We start from the raw sequence: 21,844 nt of genomic DNA, 5'->3' as shown, positions 1-21,844 counted from the left end.
CTGATCCCCCTACACCTTCTTCCTGGTATGATGTTCCAGATGCAGCTCCTTGCTCTTCACATATCTACCCCTATGGCCCTAAGTCACTGGATGCGCAGAAACTTCAGAAATGTACCGGATTTTCATAAGGCTTAGCTGTCTTCCTCTTCCAGGCATAAAAGACTTGTCACTTCATACTTGATGTTATAAATTTAATGGACAAGGACTTTGTCCTAGGAGAGAGTAAATCCATTAACTTGCCAGTGGACAATTTTAGAATACAGGCTAGGAAGTTTACATGACCTTGAGGCAGAATCCTAGAAGTTCATTGCTGTTATTTTGGGTTAAAAATAAAATATATTTGGTCATTCAAGTGAAAAATAACAGAAAAGGGTTACTATTTCAATAACCCTGTACCAAGTACCAGGATGGGGGGGTGGGGAGGAGGGGGAGTGGATATGTTCCAATAACAAGGTAACATTCAGAGTAGATATAAGTGGAGCTGCTCTTGGCTAGAATTTGAGTCATATGAAGACAAACTTCCAAAGACCAATCTGGGAAACTGAATGAGGAATTCAGATAAATTACTATATTTTGCATGTCTTTAATCTTGTTGTTTACTGAGGTGAATTTAAGAAAGAGATCGAAAGATTGCTCAGTAAGAGTTGAGTGTCAGAGGATTGTTTTTTTGAATTTTGAATTTTATTTATTTTACACAGCAGGTTCTTATTAGTCATCAATTTTATACACATCAGTGTATACATGTCAATCCCAATCGCCCAATTCATCACACTACCATCCAGTGTCAGAGGATTTTTCAGTTACTCTGAAATTTTCCTCCCTTAAAAATCATGGAGCCAGAGATTTCTGGAAAGGTGAATTTTCAACGATATTTAAAATCAAAAGAAAATGATCACCACCATCACCACGCCCAAAATGGATCTCCTAGAATGGCTGTTGAGGTGGAATTTATGGTGATAGGTTGTAGTGGAATTGAGAGATGATTAGAAGGGTAACTGTAATATTGAGCAAGAGTTCCCCCCATACAATCACTGGGAGATTGCCTTTTCTCAAGTTAATATGGCATACTCTATGAAGCTTAGAAACTAATGGCAAAAAGCAGAGAAACCAAAAGTCAAAAATTGTACAGATATAATTGCTTATCCTTCTGGAAAAACATAATCAAGTTAGTCTAACTTCACTTAATAAAACAAAATAAATTCCAGGTGAACTAAAAAACTGAATGTTATAATTAAACATGAAAACCTTTGCCACTCATTTTTTATGTTCTAAACTGATCAGTGGCATTAACATTTTAAAATACAATATTTTCTTTCCTATTTAGATTATACAATTCTTTTTTTTCTTTTCCATTGTAGTTTATTACAAGATATTGAATATAGTTCTCTGTGCTATACAGTAAAATCTTGTTGTTTATCTTTTATATATAGTAGTTTGTATCTGCTAATCCCAAATCCCTAATTTATCCCCCCTCCTTTCCCCTTTGGTAACTATAAGTTTGTTTTCTATGTCTGTGAGTCTGTTTCTGTTTTGTAAATAAGTTCATTTGTATCATTTTTTTTTAGATTTCATATAAGTGATGTCATATTATATTTGTCTTTCTCTGTCTGACTCACCTAGTATGATAATCTCTAGGTCCATTCATGTTGCTGCAAATGGCATTATTTCATATTTTTTTATGGCTGAATAACAGTCCATTGTATATATATACCACATCTTCTTTATTCATTCATCTGTCGATGGACATTTAGGTTGCTTCCATGACCTGGCTATTGTAAATAGTGCTGCAATGAACATTGGGATGCATGTATCTTTTTGAGTTAGAGTCTTCATCTTTTCCAGATATATGCCCAGGAGTGGGATTGTTGGATCATATGGTAACTCCATTTTTAGTTTTTAAAGGAAGCTCCATACTGTTCTCTACAGTGGTTGAACCAAATTACATTCCCATCAAGAGTGTAGGAGGGTTCCCTTTTCTCCACACCCTCTCTGGTATTTATTATTTGCAGACTTTTTGATGATGGCCATTCTGACTGGTGTGAGGTGATACCTCATTTTCATCTTGATTTGCATTTCTCTGATAATTAGCAATGTTGAGCATCTTTTCATGTGCCTATTGGCTATCTGCATGTTTTAATATTATTTATTTTTATTTTGGTAAGAACACAACATGAGATCTACCCTCTTAACAAAATGTTAGGTGCACAATACAGTATTAACTATAGTCACAATGTGGTACAGCAGATCTCTAGAACTTATCCATCTTGCATAACTGAAACTTAATACCCGTTGAACAATTTCCTATTTCACCCTCTCCCCAGTCTCTGCCACTTACCATTCTATTCCCTGTTTCTATGGGTTTTGACTATTCTAGACGCCAAAGATAAGTGGAATCATGAAGCATTTGTCCTTTTGTTAGTAGCTTGTTTCACTTACAATAATGTCTTTCAGGCTCATCCAAGTTGTCGCATATGTCAGGTTTTCCTTCATTTTTAAGGCTGGGAGGTAAAGATTTAAATGTAAGACCTTAAACTATAAAATGCCTAGAAGAAAAAAAAAATAAGGGAAAAACTGCATGACTAAGCAATGATTTATTCCAAAAGATAGCAACAAAAACTAAAATATACACGTGGGACCACATCAAACTAAAAAACTTCCACACAGCAAAGGAAAAATTCAACACAGTGAAAAGCAACCCAGGGAATGGGAAAAAAAAAAAATTTGTGAACCATATATCTGACAAGGGGTCAATATCCAAAATATATAAGGAACTTCTACAAATCAATAGCAAAAAATAAATAAATAAATAAAAATAGGCAAAGGACTGGAATGGAAATTTCTCCAAAGAAAACATGCAGATAGTCAACAGGTATATGAAAAGACGCTCAACATCACTAATCATCAGGGAAATGCCCATCAAAACCACTGAGATATCACTTCACACCATTAGGATGGCTATTATCAAAAACAAAAAAGAAAGAAAGAAAGAAAAAATATAAGTATTGGCGAGGGTGTGAAGAAACTGGAACTCTATACAGTGTTAGTGGGAAAACAAAATGGTATAAACACTATAAAAACAGTATGGAATTTGCTCAGAAAAGTAAAAATGGAATGACCACATGATCTAGCAATCCCACTTCTGGGTATATATACAAAAGAATTGAAATCAGGATCTCAAAGAAATATCTGTACTCCCATGTTCATTGCAACATTATTCATAATAGCTAAGATATGGAAGCAACCTAAACGACCACCAACAGATGAATGGATAAAGAAAATGTGCTATGTACATACAAAAACCCTTATCTGTAAAAGGACAATTAACTCGGTTATTTAATTTCCAAAGAATTACATTCTAAATTTTATATGTAACCCCTAAATTAAGCAATTCTTGATTCTCATTCTCAGAAAGTTCCCCAAAGAAGAGAGACAAGTCATACATAGTAACATAAGTCACAGGTGAGTATCCAAAAGTTTGCAGATGAAGAAAATGGGCTGCTCAAGTCCTCTCCTAGCCTAGACACGCCTCCCTTCCTTTTGGGGGATGGAGCCTGGAATGTTTGGTTGACCAAGACTTCTCCCTCTGTTTCACTATGAGAAGAGCAAATATTTACTTTTAAATTTGTATGGCTTTTTTTTCTTCTGCACATTAAAAGTGTATATTTTGGTTTCCAATTTCTACTTTTAGTTGATAATACCATCGATGATTTATTCTTTTGGGGAATGGAGAGATAGAGAGGAACAGGTGGGGAATAAAAAATATTATTTTGGAAATAATATATAAAATTCATGTATTTGTTTTCAACAAATATTTTAGTCTGTGTGCCTATTCTAGGCCTGGTACTCTTGTAGGTGCAGGAGAAAAGGAAATTTCCCACTCTCATAACACACTACAGTGAGATTTAGCAAATAGCTCTCTATAATTGCATATAATCAGTACCTCTTCAATTTATTACCTATAATCTGATATTTAGATTGTTTTCCTAACTTCAGATAAAATACTCATGAAAGTAAATGGTGATCTCTTAATAATTCTTCTGGGCATTAAAATTAATGCAGGGCTGTCACCTTGAACACAGTTGTGATGAAGCATTCTATATGAAAGAATGCCCTCAAATATCAAAACTGAAATACATTGCTAATTACTCTCTAGCTTTATCATGTTTTTTTTTTTTTTTTTCTATTGGTACTCCTATAGCTGATTTACAAGCTTTATCACATTTGGACAAACTTTTCCAACAAGACTTACATAAAACTGACACACAGAAAAAAATCTAAGGCTATTATTTCCTGGTAAAAACTTCCAATCATTTCTGAGAGTAAAGACAGCATCACACCTTTTTTGAACTTCTTGTCACTAGGTTAGGAGTCCATTTTTCTACCTATTTCACATCCATACCTATTCAGTGGCACCTCACCTTATCAATTAAACTCTCTGACGTGGAACACAGTTAAATTCATGTTAGAAAAATCGAAGTATGGCTTCATCACTTGAATTTCTCTTACTGGTCATGACAGTAATATCTTAAAAAGCTTCCATCAGCCTGGTTAAGTTTGACTCCTATGCAGCCTGAAGTTTCTGGGATTAGCTCTATCAAAATGTCCTTTAAGTTGTTTTCACACTCTCCTCTTTACTATTTCATTGCTGACTGACAGACCTCATCTCTCTGTACCATGCCAAATGTCTTTTGCACTCTATAATTCTCTACCAATATAATTCCAAACCACCTAAGTCTTCCAAAGCAGTTGGTCTAGAACCTAACCCGTCGATTTTGTGTGTTCCTTGTCTCTAGCACTTCTTCAAGGCCTGACTGCATGACTGGATTTCTCAATAATGATCTTCAGCGACAAAATTAGAGAAAGTATCCAAGCCAGTTCAGACCGTTATAACAAAAATACTCTAGACTTGGTGCCTTACACAACAAACTTTTATTTCTCACAGTTCTAGAAGTCCAAGGGTCCCAGCATGGGTGGGCTCTTGGTGAGTGCTGTCTTCCTGGTTTAGTGATGACCATCTTCTCATTGTAACTTCATACAGTGGAGAGCAGAGAGAGAAAGCAAGCTCTCTCTGTCTCTTCTTCTAAGGGTACTAATCCTATAATGAGGGCTCCACCCTCAGGACCTGATTACCTCTCAAAACCTCCACCCCCAAATGCCATCAAATTGGAGATTATGATTTCAACATATGAATTTTGGGGAGGACACAAAAATGCAGTTCATAGCAGAAAGATACATTATTTGAAAACAAAGGACATTGTATAGGAACCAAACATCCATTATACAAGAAAGATTTACAAGCCAAGGTAAAATATTGATCCATGCATGTGTTGTTTCTCTTAGTTACCTTCTAATAATTGGTGATCACTGCTGTCAGTCAACTTTATTTTAAATATTCAATACACTTTTCAATCATGGTCCTTGTTCAGTATCTACATGGCAGGTTAACCAGACAGCCTAACACATCATTTTCCTTATTTGCAAAACCCAGATCAATCTTGCTTGGATGATCAACTTGAATAAAAAACCTGTACTGCAGTCTTTTCATAATGACAATGTAGACCTTGTGTGTGAGACAATGTGAGCCTGAGAGAGAAAGAGCATTTAAGTTAAAATACATATAAATAAAAATGGAAACCAAGTAGAATTTGGCAGGACCCCATAAAAGGAATACAAACACTAACAAGTAAATCTAACTCTATTACAAATTTACAACATAAACATGCTGAAAGTGGTAAGCAAGAAAAGAACCTAGGAAATTTTTTAAATGGTACCTTGACTAGACACTGTAAGTCTAAAAACAAAAGCTGTACATAAATGCTGTAATCTAGTTAGTAACCTATTTTATGTGTATATGAGGATTGAAAATATAATTTCTCTGTGAGAGAAAGAAGTTACAAATAAGCAAAGAGGGAAGACCAAAAAGAACTCTGTGGTGCTGCACTGAAATCAGAGGTATCAGTACGAACTCATGATACATACATGCATACACAGATACATAGATAGACACATACATAAACACATACTTACATATGTACTTACATACATAGACAGACCTGTATATTCATGGGTTAGTATACATGCATATATTTCCTAACTCTGTGTATTGAAGTGCATAGAAGCAATGACACTTGAATAATGAATTGATGTCTAGGGAATAGACTTCCCTGGAGCCCCAGCACTGCCTTTGACGATGTGAGTGGAGGCAGAGTGTGGGGTAAGCATCACTGATGTTCATATTCAGCATAAGGGGAGGATATTTCTCCCCAGTTAATTTGCTCACACAATTTATTGTCAAATTTCATCTATGACTTGAAATACTTTATATGTCCCATAATAAAGAAACCTTAAAAGCATAAATGACAATGTCCCACAGCCCCTATGTCACATATATACATATATATGTATTAGACGTGCTTCTTTTTCTGCAATATGTTTCTACTGCATATAGTTTGGTTTGTTTTTATTCTGGTTGTGTTTATACCTGATCCTTTATGTTTTCTATATTTTAGGAATTATTCACAACTTCTGACTTTCTAACTGATTGTTTGCTTTATTGTTTATATTGAGAATACATTCTATATATTTTGATATTGTGTAGCTTTTCTGTTATTTCATGGAATTAGTGGACTAAAGTGCTCATTTTCTCAATCCTTATTGTAAACAATTTAGCCTTTATTTCTCACACAATTATACCTGCATTATCTTGCCTTATAATCCCCAAATCCAAAGCATAAATGTTAATATTCCTTAATTTAAAAGTATTAACAAATTTGAAGTGTGTGGTAGAAATGCATATGGAAACTAAAATATATTTATGTATCTTGATGTTTACCAAAATTATGATTGCTATTGTTGATATAATGATCAAAATAGCCACACCTAATGTGTATGCTGTTGTGATGATTAAAAATAAAAGATTCGAAAATACACTACTTCATTTCGGTACTGCAAAAACGCTATGTATTTTTAAAAAGTGAATAAGAAACATTTTGTGTAAACATACATACATATCTTTGATGATGTTGAGTTAGATTGTTAAAATAATTAGCTTTAGTAAGCCAATAATGAGTTAGTGAAAACCATATTTTAAAAACCCTTACACAGAGAAAGCAACTGGAAAATCATTCTGCTTTAAGATAATCTCGATGATAGGCATTTTATATACATACGTATTAGAGTGTTCAGTCATTTGAAAATATGCAATATTGATTTAATAACATTAAAAAGTATTCCATAAAGAAAATGAAAGTAAACTGACAACGCCAATGGAAAATGTTTACAGCATATGACAGACTTCCCAGAATTATCTGGATAATACATCTATAATTTTTATTTATTTCATATATATTCTATTTATTTGCATGTAGATGACACCTTTAATTTAGCTAGAAATTAATGAATCTATGAGGATACATTTTATATATACATAGTAATATAAAGTAAATATAAACTTAATATAAAACTTAAATGATTTTATTTGAATTAAATGATTGATTCAAATGATTTTTAGTGTAATAATAATTTTGAAAATGGTATTTCTCACAGAATGTAGTGTCACTTAAATTTCATCTATGGCTTTAAATGGTTTATATGTCTCATAATAAAGAAACATTAAAAGCATAAATGACAGTGCCATGACAAATATATAAATAAAACTGAGGCTGAATATATGAAAAGCCATTAAGTTATAGAAATTTTGATTACCACATTTCCTCAAAATACATAATTTGATACTATATAGACCCAAATAATTTTTTAAAAATTAGCAGGAAACGTTTCGCAGCTTCAAGGAACATCCAATAGAAAGACATGTAAAGTAATATTTTCAGAAAAATGGGCTATAATTGAAAGGTTAATATAAGGAGCTAGGAGAGTATAGCAGTAGAGGAAAGCACACGCAGAAAAAGTGCTTATTGTTTCGTTTTCTTTGTTTTATTTGCTCATTCATTCATTCATTCAATTCGTTTCACTTATCCATTCATCTTTACCCCTGAATGTGCTCTGGAGGTTTAAAGTGAGGGCCTCACAGGATGGAATTTGAAAGTCACTGTATTTTACCTCCCCTCTGCAGGGTCCACAGCAACCCATTATCGAGGCTAGCCCTTTCCTGCTCTTTAATATAATACTTGCCCATGATTCCTCTGGCTATTTTCAGATGATAAAAGGAGCTTCAGTTATTTCTAGTCACAAAAAGTGTCAGATAAATAATATCTCTGATTCCAGTTATGAGTACATCTTCGAATTGCATTCAAAGGGAACCCCATCCCAGCTCTGGCCCGCTGGAAGCCAGTCATGAAAAGGGGCTGAGGTGGTCACCTTCCCTCCTTCTCCACCTAGGTTTGCACTCTGCCTTGCTGACTCTGATTTCCGGACCCTTCAGATTTCAGGTTGTAAGGAGGATGAGAGAGGCACACTTGCATGTTCTGGTCCTGTAAAGAGCTGCCACTTTCCCTGCTGAGTCGATGTGCTGGGGTTGCATGGCGATCAGCACACTCCCTCTCATCACTGCTCTGCGTGGAGGCTCTGAGAACCTGGCAGTATGTTTTTGCACCGCCTCTCCTTCACCTTCTCCTCTTCTTCTTTCTCTTTCTCCTTCTTACTGTAGCTCCCACTGGTCTCCAGGATGCCATCCTAGACGGGATCTATGGCAACTCCACGCTGATTTTCTCTCTTCCGTGGGAAGCACTCACATGACCTTTGACCTCACATCCCTCCTTTTCCTGCCATCACAAGTCAGAGAGCCAGCTTCTTGTGTATTTGCTTCTCAGGCATGAACTGAACACTCTCTCACTGTGGAAAATAAACGTGAAAGAGCTAGCTCATCCCACTGAAGCCCCTTTTCTGGGCTTTGGGTTTGAGAAGGAACCGCCAGAAGAGCAACAACTTTTTCATTTAGTCTTCCTTAATGTCCAACTCTTTTCTTAGCTCTTCTATCCTCTTTGGTTGACTGATGATATTTTCAGAAACCATCTTTTCAAGAATTACAAAGAGGTCTGGAATCCCCCTTTGAAGTGTACAATTTATATTTCTGGGTTTCAGCACAACTGGTGAGATACTATTTAGGTAAGAATGTATTTATTTAAGGTACACACTGAGGAGTGTTTTCTTCTGGCTATGTGATCATTGAGCACTTGTGCACCCTGAAACTAAGGAATTAAAAGAGAGATCCTAGGTACTGAACTGATAATTGGAACTTGTTATGGCAACTAATTGGACAAAAATTGACTCTATCATCAAAACTCAATAGGAAAATATGGTAGCTAATAAAGTCAAGCAGGGTAAGATTTTCTATTTGTCTGTGTGTCCTAAAATGATGATGGAGTGTTTGATTACATTCACCAACAGTAATTAGTGAAATATTTAGACATAACTAGCTTTGAACAACTCAGTTTTCTTCTCTTTTTCCAGTCTCAAGACTGTAAATGACCAATTTAGCTTTTGGAATCAGTTTTAGCAAGTTTACTATAAATAGCCTATAGATTGGTTTTCATGTACTGGAAGATGTAATTAATAATAAATAGGTATAACTTCTAATTTAACAGTTAAATTTAGAAATGACCCAAAATATGGAGTTTGTATTAGTGAGTCTAGGCAATTGAAAATTACCAAGGAAATTCTTAATATGAAGATTTTGCTTATGATATAATATATTCCAGCACTTTTCCTAGGCAGTGAATTATTGCTGCCAAAAAGCAGTATAGAAATTGAAAATTTGAAAAATGACAAAACATTATAGGAGAGAATCATGAGGTTAAGTGAACTGGCAAATCTAGAGTGAAATCACTTCAATCTAAATGACAGACACAAGTTTGAGAAAATGTGAACATTAATTCTGAACAAGTACTGTTCATCAAATATAGTTTTTATGACCTGCATTGTAAAACTGCTTGCATTCATGAATTAATTTCATATATCTGCATTATTCCATCATAAAACATTCAGGAACTCCTACCCCACATACATATTTCGTTCCTTCAAATATCAAAAGGTAGATTTTTCTAGTGTGTAATATGATAGAAGATGGCAGGTAGCAGAAAACCTTTTCCATCAGTTAACTGTCATCCTTAAATGATCTCCACACGCTATAAAAATATACTGATTAAATCTTACAGTAACACTGATATTGAAGTACTATAAGAAGGAATCTCATTATAAACTTCATTTTTTGCAGAGATATGATACATAGGAACTTTGTTTATTTTCCCAGGATCAAGGACATTTCAAGCTCTGAAACTGATATGCTGTGTAATAGGAACAGCAGAGCTGGGCTCAGAAGGGTGCAGAATATGCTGCTGCCTAGGTGATGAGATTTTAGAAAATTAGATCCCTGGTTCCAAAATCTGCCTTCCTAATTTGCTCAATGATGGCTGAAATTCTTTCCAACATAGCCAAATTCTTTCATCCCAGAGTTAATTGAAAACCTGAAACTGCAAGTAACCTGGTAGGCTTAGAAGAGTGATATTTTTCTTTGGTCAGGAAGTCAGTGAGAACAGGAGAATTCTAGACACCTTGATGAAAGATAAAGTTTTCATGGTAAAGGAAAGGAATTAAGATAGAGACGCTGGGGGGGGTACTCATATAAGGTCCCCCATCTTGAACATTTTGCATATTTGCTTTGGAACTTTGCCTTTTGTTGCTATAACCCTGACTGAAGGACGCTTGACAAAAACTTGGCTAAAATACGGTATAGAAATGGAGCATTAGACCATATAGTTTATAAGTGGAGACTGTGGGTATGGATCATTCAAGCACAAACATATTTTCTTACTGTAGAAGTTGGATAAATCGTATAATTCTATCATTACATCATTGTCACCATCTAGCATTTACCCATCTTTTAGAAGGTACTGTGAATGTTACTGTAGACCCTTAAAGCAAGAAGGAACCACATTCTTAGAATAAACTCAGAGAAGGGAAGGAAAGAAGTAGCATTTAAGATAATAAAACATTTATCCTCTCCTTAAATCATTACACTTTCTTTGCTTAAACTCAAATTTGCTATATTTAATTAAGCTAACAATTATATACCTATTTTTGAACAATAAATAGAAAATCTATATAATACATGCTGCAGAAGAGAAGATGAATGAAGTAGAACTCTACTATTAAGTATTTACCAGACTTGGGAAAGGGGCAGTGACAAGCAGACACCTAACTGCCATATAAATTATAAAACTTTATATCTGCATAATGCCTTCAGGTTAATATTCAATTTCACTCTAATATTCAAATTAATAACCATGAAGAACACAATTTTAATGTTTATAAATGAGGAAACTGAAAATCAGAGAAGCTAAGAGTCTCTTCCGTCTCTAAGTTTGAGGTATTTGTCTTATGTGTTATAAGAACATTTTTCCCTTGATCAGTAGTTATTTACTCAGCACCAAAATGCCACCTAAGTATAATATTGCTTCCTGGGCTGATAGGATTTACAATCCTCTGGGAAAACATGAATGAACAAATAAGGGCACTATAGCATGGAGGAATGCTATATTAAAGGTTTGCCCAGCATAACATATACTGGGGGCACTGTACTGGTTTTCTATGGCCCCCATAACAAATTACTACAAACTTAGTGTCTTAAAGCAACGCAAATTTATTATTCATCAGTTCTGTAGTTTAGAAATCCAAAATGGATCTCACTGTGTTAAAATCAAGATATCAGTAGAGTATCTTTTCTGTAGGTTCAAGGTGAGAGTCCATTCCTTTCCTCTACCAGCTTCCAGAGGTTTGCTGCCTTCCTTGCCTTAAGACCCTGCTCCCTCTCTTCAAAGCCAGCGAAGATGCATCCCTCCGACTTTGCTCCCTCAGTCACATCTCCCTTTGACTCTCCTCTTTTGCCCCCTCTTCCACATTTAAGGACCTTTGTGATTATGTTCGGTGTGATTGGATAATATAGGATAATATCCTTACCTTAAGGTTGGATTTAGCAACTTAACTCCATCTGCAAACTTAATTTTCTTTTTCCATGTAACCTAACATATTCCTAGCTTTTGGAGTTTAGGACATGGACGACTTTGGTGAACACCATTTTTCTGCCTACCACAGGTGCAAAGAAAGAAGTGGAAAAGGTTGAGTGCTTAGGAAAACTTCACAATGATTACTTCTGAAATATGATTGGGAAACAAAGTGCTGTAAGAATCCTGAAGAGGGAGTAATGTTGATGCAGTGAAACAATAGCATATTGCAACTGACAAACCCTCCCTGAAAGTAAATCTATACACACTCCTTCAACTCTCAAAGGCTGTAAAAGCTGAAAATATTCATGACAAACCTGTGAGAAAGCTCAAAAATACCTTGAAGATAAATGCCTCTGCCTTTAACAAATACTTAAATGGAGCAAGAAGCACCCTGAACACAAAAATTTGAGAATCTGAGGGATGTTTCTTAGCAACTTGTCATCAGATAAAATTAACTCTTCATTTGTAATTTATGCATTTAAATTAGTGTTTTAATCCCCTCGAAATCAAGAAGTTCACAATTGTTGTCAACTGAAGAAGAAAAAAAACATGTCACTAAAAGTTTTGGTTAGAGAATTATTACTTTTTTCTGTAGAAATCTTATTGGTCATAATACTACATCGTGATTTCTAATGAATTTTTAAAATTATATATATAAAATACATATATATGTATATGTACTTTATATATAATGTTTTAAAATATTATTTTAAATTGTCTTTACTTTTTAGAACAGTTTTAGAGTTACAGAAAAATTGAGTAGATAGTACATACATCCTGCACCCAGTTTCCCTATTATTAACGTCTTCCATTATTGTGGGATGTTTGTTACAATTAATGAACCAACATTGACACACTACTACTATCCAAAGTCCATTATTCAGATTTCCTTAATTTTTACCTAATGTCCTTTTTCTGTGGCAGGATCTTATCCAGGATCCCATATTGCATTTAGTCATCATGTCTTCTTCGGCTCCTCTTGGCTGTGACAGTCTGTCTGATTTCTCTTGTTTCTGAAGATTTTGACAGTTAGGATTACAGGTCAGGTATTTTGTAGTAGGTCTTTTTATTGGAAATTCTCTGTTGTTTTCTCATGATTGGACCAGGATTATCTGTTTGGGGAAGAAGACCACATAGGTAACATGCCATTTTTATCATGTCATATCAAGGATACATACTATCCACATGACTTGACCTTGATTACCTGGCTGAGGAAGTATTGGTCAGATTCTCCTGTGGAGTTACTCTCTCCCGGTCCTGCCATACTGTCTCCTTGGAAGGAAGCTGCTATGTGCAGCCATCATTTAAGAAGTAGGGAGTTATGTTTCCCCTCAAGGGCAGGGTATTAATATGTTATTTATATAGATATAAATTATTAGCAATTCTTCTGCATGAGAGATTTGTACCCTCCCCCCATTTATTTATTTATAACAATATGGACTCATGGATAAGTATTTTTATACTTTGGGTTATAATCAAATATTACTTTATTTTGTTGTTCTAATTGTTTAAATAAATTTTTATTAGAAGATGATGCTACTTAAAGTGTTTTAATTATCAGTAATAATGCAACACAAAGGCTACGTCTGTTACAATCAAATGTTACATAAATTATTTTAATTAAATAAATCAGATTAGATATTCTGGGTGTGTAACTCCTTCCTTAGCAAAAACTATAGTGTTTATGATTACAAATGTATGATTTTAAAATCACAGAGGAAATGCAGTTCCTAAACAATAGTGTAGATAGAATATTTTATTCAGGACCACCCATTTGAATAATGAAGAGCCTATTTCTTTCCATGTTCTTTATTATTTGACAGTTGAATTGACTAAATGGATTTAACTAGAGAAGCATTCTTTATATTTGAACTAAAATATGAGATACTGAGAACAAATAATAACAGAATAATTGCTTTTAGAACTCAAACTTCCCTGCAGGCATATTTCGCAGGATTCAAACAATATAAAATAAAATTACTCTTACCAAAGTAACATCCAGGGTCCACATACCAGTTCAGGAGTACTTTGAATACATTAAATATATAGATTATTGTGAGCAGAAATGCATTTCTCTCTTTGCCTGATCTCTTTGGTCAAACACCTGATTTAACATTCTGTGCAGCTATGTAAAGAAGGATTGAATTCTCAGTGCTTAATTACTTTAGCCTGCTTCCATCTGTTAATTTCAGACCTTTTCTCCAACTTTAGACTACACAGAAATCCTGCAGGTAGGCCTATTTCATGATGGATACTTCATGCTGACAATTCAACAGACAAAGTTCACCTTCAAATTCATGGAACCAGCACACTGGCCTTATGTCACCTCCAAGTGCTCCACATATCCTTTTCACAATGGCAAGCCTAGGACTTTTTAAAAAAGTATAATGTTAAATTGCTTTTTTTCTTTTTTTCTGAATCATATCCTTGTTCACATAAAATGGAATTTTTAAGAATGATTTATTAAAAACACAAGCAAATTGAGGTCTGACAAAATCCACCTTTTAAATATCTAGCATCAGTTTGATGAAATGGCACATCTGTACTTGCTGTCAGTTCCTCAGCAAGTGATCAGCCAACATAATGGCAATGAAGTTGAACAGAGAAACCACCGATAGATAATACAACAATGTGCATCTATCTGCCAAAATCTTGACTCTCTTAACAGCCTGAATCAAGGTCAAAATCCAATAACTGAGAAGACTGATTAAAAGGAATTATTTATTTCCATGAAATTTAAGGCTGATTTGGCATTATACAGCTTTACATTAAATAAGTTAAAGAGTAAATTAAGAGGACATTTAGTCCATTCCCTTGCTTTCAAATAGGAATGCCCATGACCCCACTTAATTTTGACAGAAGACCCAGAGATAATTAAAAGGTCCGCTTCAAAGAGATTACCCAGGGTTTCTCAGTGATCTATTCCAGTGTTTAACGATTCTTAGGCAAGTAAAAATTTTATTGGTTTTGGACCAAAGCCACTGTATGACTTCCAAACTAGAGTAGATACAATATGACCTCTGAAAAAGATTATAAAGATAAAAACTAAAAGAACAGAGAGAATGTCTTTCTTAGTATAGAAATAAGACAAATTTCTCCAGGCTAAGCAGTTTCCAATGCATAAAGTGCCACTCAAAGTTGCAGCCCTGGAAGACTGCACCCCCCTCCAGCTGCCACCTTCCCACCCCCACTGACACATGCCCCCATTTGCCAAATAATCATGGGACCCCCCATGGGTGGTCACAAGCCCATTCACGGCTGGTGGGTGCTGTCAGGGAACCAGCAAGTCTCACACTTGTTTTCATCCATTTCTACCCCTGGTCCAGTAGGCATGCCACCTCTCAACACAGTCCCTCACAGGGTGCTGCCAGTTACCTACGGGTACTGACACCTGACTGCTATCTGCTCCCGGACACTACAGCATCACATCAGGTCCCTGCTATGGCCCCAAAGTGGCTCAAGCTTCTGTTCTTTCACCAGAGGCTCCTTAGCCCCCGTTTTATTATACATGTGGAAAGCAACATACGTATATGCAAGATTTTACTCTAAATTTCATAAAGAAATGAGATCGATATGTCTCTGTCCTTTGGAAAGACTAATGAGAATAGAACAATATTGAAACAATCTAAAGTATTTATGAATTTAATTCTGTAGCTGGATATAGTGATGAGGGTATATGATTTCATAAGAAACGTCTACTTACTTTAATGTTTGTTATTATTTTCAGATGAGTGTGAGTTTTAATTGAGGAAAGCATTATCATGCTTTAGTTTTATCTACCAGGGTTCTACCTGGCAGAGGTGTGTGTGTGTGTGTGTTTGCATACATGCATATAGATACAAACGTACATCCAAACAATGTCTTCCTGTTCTTCATTTCTAACTGCATTTAACTAAGGCTTTCATTCTTTATTAACAGTTATTACATACCTGTGTATATGTTTCTTTGCCTCTAGTCTCCTTCCACTTTGTGTCAGAGTGTTTTTATAAGACTCAGGCTACTTGCCTCCTTTAGTGACAAACCATTGGTTCATGATAAAATGCAAACTTCTTAGCATGACGTGAAGGCCCTTCTAGGAATAGCACTCACCCCTTATACTGTTCTAGAACAATTTGCTGCTTCCAGAATGTGACAAGCTTTTCTACATCTTGGCCTCTATCCCTACCTCTCCTCCCAAATTCCGCTTGCCCTTGTCTGACTTCGTCACAATCGTCCCTCCATATCCGAGGATGTGGAACCTGTAGATAGGAAGGCCCATTGTATGTCATCCTAAATTTATTTAAGCGATCACTTTTTCTGTGCACTGTTTCCTGACCCTCTCTTAATATCCCATGTAATCTTTCCGGCCATAACATCCATGGTGTCATTAACAGTATTGCAGCATGTGTTATTATAGAATATTCACTTACCTGTTTTTCTGTATTTGGGGATCATAAATTCTCTGATGGAAGTCTTGAAAGTTTTATGTTCCAAAACCTAACATAGTAGCTGCATGTGAAATTGATGAGAAATATATTAGATTGATAAAATAATTTGAAAATTATTTGAAAATTTCGAGTACACCCTACTTCAGGAAAATTTCTGTAAAAATTCTATTATTTCATTTTCTTTTGCCTTTATCATACTATATGCCACAATTTTTAGAAATTTTAGCCTCAAATCTCATGAGAGAACTTAAGCTTGTTTCTTTGGGCTTCGACCTCATAAGGAATTAAAGCTCACCAATATTTTGAATAGAAACCCTTTTCTATTATTCAAGTTGTCTTGCATTTTTATTCTCTATGTTAAATTAAACCTTATTTTTCCTCTTTACTCATTGAGAATCATTATTTTTCCTATTTAAAATTATGAAGTTCTCTAAAACCATGAGGAAAATTTGACAATATTGTTTTATATTCCCTACAAATATGAGCAAAGGAAATTAATAATTAGCAGAATTCTGGCCTAAAAATTTCTGTCAGTAATTAGTTAATTTTAAATAAATATTTTCCATGGTATTTAAAATATAAGAGTTTTTTTTTCACATCTTTATTGAAGTATAAATGCTTTACAATGGTGTGTTAGTTTCTGCTGTACAACAAAGTGAATCAGCTACATGTATACATATATCCCCATATCCCTTCCCTCTTGCATCTCCCTCCCACCCTCCTTATCCCACCCCTCTAGGTGGACACAAAGCACCAAGCTGATCTCCCTGTGCTATGCGGCTGCTTCCCACTAGCCATCTATTTTACATTTGGTAGTGTATATATGTCAATGCTACTCTTTCACATAGTCCCAGCTTACCCTTCCCCTTTCCCATGTCCTCAAGTCCATTCTTTAACGTCTGTGTTTATTCCTGTCCTGCCCCTAGGTTCTTTAGAACCATTTCTTTTTTTTTTTTTTTAGATTTCATATATATGTGTTAGCATACAGTATTTGTTTTTCTCTTTCTGACTTACTTCACTCTGTATGATAGTCTCTAGGTCCAACAACGACACTACAAACAATACAATTTCATTTCTTTTTATGGCTGAGTAATATTCCATTGTATATATGTGCCACATCTTTATCCATTGATCTGTCGATGCACACTTAGGTTGCTTCCATGCCTCGGCTATTGTAAATAGAGCTGCAATGAACATTGTGGTACATGTCTCTTTTTGAATAATGGTTTTCTCAGGGTATATGCCCAGTAGTGGGATTGCTGGGTCATATGCTAGTTCTATTTTTAGTTTTTTAAGGAACCACCATACTGTTCTCCATATTGGCTGTTATCAATTTACATTCTCACCAACAGTGCAGGAGGGTTCCCCTTTCTCCACACCCTCTCCAGCATTTATTGTTTCTAGATTTTTTGATGATGGCCATACTGACTGGTGTGAGGTGATACCTCATTGTGGATTTGATTTGCATTTCTCTAATGATTAGTGATGCTGAGTATCTTTTCATGCGTTTCTTGGCCATCTGTATATCTTTGGAGAAATGTCTGTTTAGGCCTTCTGCCCATTTTTGGATTGGGTTGTTTGTTTTTGTGATATTGAGCTGCATGAGTTTGTATATTTTGGAGATTAATCCTTTGTCAGTTGCTTCATTTGCAAATATTTTCTCCCATTCTGAGGGTTGCCTTTTCATCTTCTTTATGGTTTCCTTAAGTTTCATTGGGTCCCATTTGTTTATTTTTGTTTTTATTTCCCTTACTCTAGGAGGTGGGTCAAAAAGGATCTTGCTGTGATTTATGTCATAGAGTGTTCTGCTTATGTTTTCCTCTAAGAGTTTTATAGTGGCTGGCCTTATATTTAGGTCTTTAACCCATTTTGCGCTTATTTTTGTGTATGGCGTTAGGGAGTGTTCTAATTTCATTCTTTTACATGTAGCTGTCCAGTTTTCCCAGCACCACTTATTGAAGGGGCTGTCTTTTCTCCATTGTATATTCTTGCCTCCTTTATCAAAGATTAGGTGACAATATGTGCGTGGGTTTATCTCTGGGCTTTCTATCCTGTTCCATTGATCTATATTTCTGTTTCTGTGCCAGTACCATACTGTCTTGATTACTGTAGCTTTGTAGTATAGTCTGAAGTCAGGGAGCCTGAATCCTCCAGCTTAGTTTTTCTTTCTTAAGATTGTTTTCGCTATTCGGAGTCTTGTGTGTTTCCATACAAATTGTAATATTTCTTGTTCTAGTTCTGTGAAAAATGCCATTGGTAATTTGATAGGGATTGCATTGAACCTGTGGATTGCTTTGGGACGTATAGTCATTTTCACAATATTGATTCTTCCAGTCCAGGGGCATGGTATATCTCTCCATCTGTTTATGTTATCTTTGATTTCTTTCATCAGTGTTTTATAGTTTTCTGAGTACAGGTCTTTTGCCTCCTTAGGTAGGTTTATTCCTAAGTTTTTATTCTTTTGGTTGCAGTGGTAAATGGGATTGTTTCCTTAATTTCTCTTTCTGTTCTTTTGTTGTTAGTGTATAGGAATGCAGGAGATTTTTGTGCGTTAATTTTGTATCCTGCAACCTTACCAAATTCATTGAGTTCTAGTAGTTTTCTGGTGGCATCTTTAGGATTTTCTATGTATAGTATCATGTCATCGGCAAACAGTGACAGTTTTACTTCTTCTTTTCCAATTTGTATTCCTTTCATTTCTTTTTCCTCTCTGATTGCTGTGGCTAGGACTTCCAAAACCATGTTGAATAACAGTGGTGAGAGTGGACATCTTTGTCTAGTTCCTGATCTTAGAGGAAATGCTTTCAGTTTTTCACCATTGAGAATGATGTTTGCTGTGAGTTTGTAATATATGCCTTTTATTATGTTGAGGTAGGTTCCCTCTATGCCCAGTTTCCGGAGAGTTTTTATCGGAAACGGGTGTTGAATTTTGTCAAAAGCTTTCTCTACGTCTATTGAGACGATCATATGGTTTTTATTCCTTAATTTGTTAATGTGGTTTATCACACTGATTGATTTGCATATGTTGAAGAATCCTTGCACCCCTGGGATAAATCCCACTAGATCATGGTATATGATCCTTTTAATGTGCTGTTGGATTCTGTTTGCTAGTATTTTGTTCAGGATTTTTGCATCTATGTTCATCTGTGATATTGGTCTATAATTTTCTTATTTTCTGATATCTTTGTATGGTTTTGGTATCAGGGTGATGGTGGCCTCGTAGAACGAGTTCGGGAGTGTTCTTCCCTCTGCAATTTTTTGGAAGAGTTTGAGAAGGATAGGTGTTAACTCTTCTCTAAATGTTCAATAGAATTCGCCTGTGAAGCCATCTGGTCCTGGACTTTTGTTTGTTGGAAGTTTTTAAATTACAGTTTCAATTTCATTACCTGTGATTGGTCTGTTTATATTTCCTAATTCTTCCTGCTTCAATCTTGGAAAGTTGTAGCTTTCAAAGAATTTTTCCATTTCTTCCAGGTTGTCCAGTTTATTGGCATATAGTTGCTTGTAGTAGGCTCTTATGATCTTTTGTATTTCCACAGTGTCTATTGTAATCTCTCATTTTTTATTTCTAATTTTACTGAGTTGAGTCCTCTCCCTTTTTTTTCTTGATGAGTCTGGCTAAAGGTTTATCAATTTTGTTTATCTTCTCAAAGAACCAGCTTTTAGTTTTATTGATCTTTGCTATTGTTTTCTACATTTCTATTTCATTTATTTCTTCTCTGATCTTTATGATTTCTTTCCTTCTACTAACTTTGGGTTTGCTTTCTTCTTCTTTTTCTAGTTGCTTTAGGTGTAAGGTTAGATTGTTCATTTGAGATTTTTCTTGTTTCTTGCAGTGAGCTTGAATTGCTATGAACTTCCCTCTTAGAACCAATTTTGCTTCATCCCATAGGCTTTGGATTGTCATGTTTTCGTTGTCATGTGTTTCTAGGTATTTTTTTATTTCTTCTTTGATTTCTTCAGTGATCTCTTGGTTGTTTAGCAGTGCACTGTCTGGCCTCCATGTATTTGTGTTTTTTACAGTATTTTTCCTCTAATTGATTTCTACTATCATAGCATTGTGGTTGGAAAAGATGCTTGATATGATTTGAATTTTCTTAAATTTTCCAAGGCTTGATTTGTCACCCAAAGATGTGATCTTGGGTCTTGTGACCCAAGATGTGATCTATTCTGGAGAACATTCAATGTGCACGCATATATACGGGTCTTGTTTTTGTATCCATTCAGTCTATGTCTTTTGGTTGGAGCATTTAATCCATTTACATTCAAGGTGATTATTGATATGTATGTTCCTATTACCATTTTCTTAATTGATTTGGTGTTGCTTTTGTGGGTCTTTTTCTTCTCTTGTGTTTCCTGCTTAGAGAAGTTCCTTTAGCATTTGTTGTAAAGCTGGTTTGGTGGTGCTGAATTCTTGTACCTTCTTCTTGTCTGTAAAGCTTTTGATTTCTCTGTTGACTCTGAATGAGATCCTTGCTCGGTAGAGTAATCTTGCTTGTAGGTTTTTCCCTTTCATCACTTTAAATATGTCCTGCCACTCACTTCTGGCCTGCAGAGTTTCTGCTGAAAGATCAGCTTTTAACATTATGTGGATTCCCTTGTATGTTATTTGTCGTTTCTCCCTTGCTGCTTTTAATATTTTTTCTTTGTATTTAATTTTTGATAGTTTGATTAATATGTGTCTTAATGTGTTTGTCTTTGTGTTTATCCTGTATGGGACTCTCTGTGCTTCCTGGACTTGACTATTTCCTTCAATGTTAGGGAAGTTTTCGACTATAATCTCTTTAAATATTTTCTCAGACCCTTTCTTTTTCTCTTCTTCTGGGACCCCTATAATTCAAATGTTGGTGCATTGAATGTTGTCCCAGAGGTCTCTGAGACTGTCCTCAATTCTCTTCATTCTTTTTTCTTTATTCTGCTCCCCAACAATTATTTCCACCATTTTATCTTCCAGCTCACTTACCCGTTCTTCTCTCTCAGTTATTCTGCTATTGATTCCTTCTAGAGTATTTTTAATTTCAGTTGTGTTATTCATCATTGTTTGTTTGCTCTTTAGTTCTTCTAGATCCATGTTAAACGTTTCTTGTATTTTCTCCATTCTGTTTCCTAGATTTTGGATCATCTTTACTATCATTATTCTGAATTCTTTTTCAGGTAGGTTGCCTATTTGGTCTTCATTTATTTGGTCTTGTAGGTTTTTACCTTGCTCCTTCATCTGTAACATATTTTTTTGTCATTTCATTTTTTTGTTTTTTGATGGGTGGGGCTGTATTCCTGTCTTACTCTTTGTTTGGCCTGAGGCGTCCAGCACTGGAGTTTGCAGGCAGTTGGGTAGAGCCGGGTCTTGGTGCCAAGATGAGGACCTCCGAGAGGCCTCCTTCGATTAATATTCCCTGGGGTCTGAGGTTCTCTGTTAGTCCAGTGGTTTGGACTCAGCACTCGCACCAGAGGAGCTTG

The sequence above is a fragment of the Balaenoptera physalus genome (assembly GCF_965194825.1).
Source record: "Balaenoptera physalus genome assembly, chromosome: 12".
Lineage (NCBI taxonomy): Eukaryota > Metazoa > Chordata > Mammalia > Artiodactyla > Balaenopteridae > Balaenoptera > Balaenoptera physalus.
This window is presented reverse-complemented; position numbering follows the sequence as displayed.